Source organism: Pinus tabuliformis, chromosome 1_2 (assembly GCF_031772625.1).
Source record: "Pinus tabuliformis cultivar Carrire ecotype Pingquan chromosome 1_2, CPIR1, whole genome shotgun sequence".
Lineage (NCBI taxonomy): Eukaryota > Viridiplantae > Streptophyta > Pinopsida > Pinales > Pinaceae > Pinus > Pinus tabuliformis.
Window position 1 is genome coordinate 1,088,590,150 of NC_142298.1, and position 4,272 is coordinate 1,088,594,421.

The following is a 4,272-nucleotide window of genomic DNA, read 5'->3' on the forward strand; positions in this document are numbered from 1 at the left end:
GGGTTGTTCGCTAGTGGTTTTGAATGCCATGCCTCAATATGAGGCGGCGGTTTTCAACAGAGATGGCTCCCTCCTCTCCTCTTGTCAAATTTGGAGTTTCTCGACAGAGATCGCTTAAGATCTCCTGATCTAAGCTATGGACAATTTAGTCAGAGTGTAAAATGAGTAAATATATTAAAACATATATATATATATAATGCAATCAATTAAAACTATAATAAATTAATTGTTATATGATAAATTGATTTATTAATTTGAAATTATAATTAAAAATATTAAAATAATAATAATATATATTAAAAATGAGAAAAATACATTTTATTTGCATTATAACTTATTTGTTAGAATTAATATTAATAATAAATTTTTGAAAATAATCTAATCATCTAAATTTTTATTTTTAAATCCACAGATGGTTTGGAGAAATGCGAATGGATAAGTTTTGAAGGCATGCATGCAGTGTCATTATCAAAAACGGTATGACGTACTCCTCCTCAACAGGAATGGGTTGGGTTTTGAATATTCATACTTCAAGAGCCTGTAACTGTAAATCAGATTCTCCGGCATCAAGTGGGTCCCAATCGAGCTAAGAGATGTTACGTATCGAACCGAGCGAACACAGTGGACGTATATCCCTCATCTAATTAAGCTGTCGATTATTTAGTGAAATTATTGGAACTTCAAATCTTATTTAACTCAAAAATTTCGCCTAAAAATTGGAACTTCAAATATTATTTAACTCAAAATATGTGAAAGTACGTTTGAATATTTTCAAACATTCAGTCGTCTCTCTCTCAATTTGAAGGGCGGGCTCCAATAGGAGAGAATAAGAACCTATTTTCGGAGAGGAGAGGAGAGAGTAGAAAGTACGTTTGAATATTTTACAACTATAACCTTTCTTTTATTAAGAAAGAAAGAAAGATACAGTGAAACTCATGCACCTCTTGGAATTTGGAACTATTATTAGAAACACTCTATCTTGGTTACATTTATTCTCTTGGAGTAAAGAGTAAAAATGGATAGTTGCTCACATTTATTTATTCTAAACCTGAAAGTTTAGTTGTTGAATTATTGAAGAGGAACGCTCTTGAGAACGACTGTTTCGATGGTGAGGCCCGCCCCAATCCAAATAGAACTCCCATTTCCAATCCCTCTCCGGTGGTTGAACATCCGTTTTGTAGAGACGCCTTCCTCGTCTGATCCAATATGAAGTGGACGCACGCACTGGACATGTTTCCGTACTCGCTCATAACGTGCCTGGTGGGTATCAGTTTTGTGGGATCCAGATTGAGCTTGGCCTCCACCCGATCAAGGATGGCACGTCCTCCGGGATGAACAACCCAGAACAACTTGTTCCAGTCGGATATTTTGAACTGACTGAACGCCTCGACCATACAGTTTTCAATGTTGGCAGAGATTAGATCCGGAACCGCGCCTTTGAGTTGGAAGGTCAGCCCGACCTCTCTCACCTTCCCACCGATGGCTCCCTCGCTGTTGGGAACAACTGTCTGGGCTGTCCAAACGATTTCGAAACAGGCCTTCTCCACTTGAGGGATGGGATCAGCTCCCACGATGAGGGCAGAAGCACCGTCGCCAAACAGAGCTTGCCCCACCAGGCTGTCCAGGTGAGTCTCGGAGGGTCCACGAAAGGTAACGGCGGTGGTTTCACTACAGATGACCAGCACCCGAGCTCCTCGATTGTTTTCGGCAAGGTCTTTCGCCATTCGAAGAACGGTGCCTCCGGCGAAGCAGCCATGTTGGAACACGCCCACTCTCTTCACACTCGGGTGCAGCCCCAGCAACTTGGCTACCTCAAAGTCTGCTCCGGGTAGATCCGGAGTCGTTGTGCTGCAAAATATGAGATGAGTGATCCCAGACTTGGACTGCCCCCACTCCTGAATGGCCTTTTCAGCGGCCTCTTTTGCCAGCCGGGGCACCTCCATAGCCAACATGGCCTGTCGTGCGTCCAACGATGGCACCTCCACGAACGCGCACACATCGGGATTCTTCTTGAGAATCTCCTCCGTGAGGTACATGTATCTCTGTTTTATTGCTGACCTTTCACCTGCGTGGAGCCATATGTATGATGATTAGAAAAACTAACCTCAATTTTTTTTTTTTTGGTATATTCATGATTCATCACATGATTTAAATTATAATCAATCAACCTAATATCTGAAAAATATTACAGCCACTAAATATTACAATAATATCCGAAAAAGTTACCGCCACTAAATTTGAAAAGTAAGCAGTGCAGATTTCGGAATCTCTCACTTGTTTGACTAGCTGGGTGGCTAATGTAATAATAAAAGAAAGTTTGTGCTACGCTAATATTGATTAAGTATTGCAGATTTCAGAATAATATTTCTTCGCATGTGACGCTACGCTAATATTGATTAAGTATTGCAGATTTCAGAATAATATTTCTTCGCATGAAAACAGGACAGGTTGGTTTTTGTAATAAGAATAAAATTTCTTCGCATGAAAACAGGACAGGTTGGTTTTTGTAACAAGAATAATATTTCTTCGATCACATGATTGATTCATGAATCGCGCCAGAACAGAATGAAGAAACTGAAACTGAAACTTACATATTCGCTTGAACTTGTCCTTGAGCTCTGTGTTATGCTCGTTACCGGTGATTCGAAAGTAGAAATCTGGATATGTGCTCTGATCCACAGCATTGGGTGGATTGGCAGTGCCGATAGCAAGGATCGAAGCGAAGCCATCTGCCCTCTGCAACTTCCTGAAACCTTCAAAATCAACGCCCCCCATCTCTGCTATGCTATGAGGAGGTTAAGCCTAGTACCAAACCCTGGAAAACAAATCTCAATATTTACTTTACTCTACTTTACTTTGTTGTTCTCGTCGAATAGCTATAAGAATCTCTAAATCTATAGCTTTTTTATACACTTTGATATGACATAATATGATTATATAATAATGCATCAATGGATGAATTAGTGCACGAGTCCAATACCATGGGTTCGATTTATTATTAATATCATACTGATGACTTATGCTTGCTTTGTTTGAATATCTCGAGTCAACACCAACCAAACCATACAGCGATGTCATGGTATTGTGAATGAATGAATGGGTTTTGAATATTCATACGTACATACTCCAGGAGAGGAGAGGAGACGAGACTGTAAATCATCAGAAACGTGATTGTACACGTTTTGAATATTCACATTATCCATCAACTCGGTCGAAATCGACTGTGAAGCCGCCCGCCCGCCAATGAGGAAAAGGAAGAAAATATAATATAGTGAGTGACGTGACATATCACATGAATCTAACCTCACCAACCTTCCTTCCTTCTGGTGCACTGCGAGGTAATTACAAATCCACCCAGTATCACATTAATCTAACCTCACCAACCAACCTTCCCTTCTGGTGCACTGCGAGGTAATTACAAATCCACCCAATATGTTTAGTCTTAGTCTTAGTCTTGGTCTTTGAAACAGATTATTTCCCAACCCAAACCATCTTAGTCTTTCAGACAAATTATTCATACTGTGGTTTTCAATGCGGGTTTGCCAAATTATTCATACTTGGGTTTTCAATGCGGGTTTGCCAAATTATTCACACTTGGGTTTTCAATGCGGGTTTGCCAAATTATTCACACTTGGGTTTTCAATGCGGGTTTTCCAAATTATTCACACTTGGGTTTTCAATGCGGGTTTGCCAAATTATTCACACTTGGGTTTGCCACATTATTCATACTTGGGTTTTCAATGCGGCTTTGCTAGCCATGTGGCTGCTGAGGCGGTTTTCCACTGTGACGTCCTCCCTCCTCTCTCTTGTCAATTTTCCAAGATCGCTTAAGATCTCCTCATCTAACCTATCGACCTGCAAAATGTGTAAATATATTCCAACTTTGAATTCTATTTACTAAAAACAAAAAAAAATCACCTCAAATTAAAATTTGGAACTATAGCTTCTTATAAATTATTTCACAATATTCCAACTTTGAATTCTATTTACTAAAAACAAAAAAAAATCACCTCAAATTAAAATTTGGAACTATAGCTTCTTATAAATTATTTCACAATAGAATGGTTGTAAATCAAAATGGTCCATTTCAAAAGCATATAAATTACTTTAATTTTTTGAAATAAAAATAATTTTTGCAAGAGCTAAATCCTACCCCTTTATGGAGTACTAATAAGTTATTCTAAGTGGCATTGTTAAGTTATCTATGGATAGGTTTTATTTTTAAATAGATACACTAAATAAATAGAGGTATATTAAATATTATATTTTAAA

The 4,272-nt window shown here is 38.4% G+C and overlaps 1 pseudogene across 1 annotated transcript; it reads right to left on the minus strand.

Annotated features, from left to right (window-relative positions):
- Positions 1-700: 700 nt before the first annotated feature.
- LOC149209969 (pinosylvin synthase-like) lies at positions 701-2,875 on the minus strand (annotated as a pseudogene). Its single transcript, XR_016252919.1, has 2 exons — positions 2,592-2,875; positions 701-2,065 (listed from the first exon to the last, which is right to left on the minus strand). The product of XR_016252919.1 is annotated as a pinosylvin synthase-like (transcript).
- Positions 2,876-4,272: the final 1,397 nt, after the last annotated feature.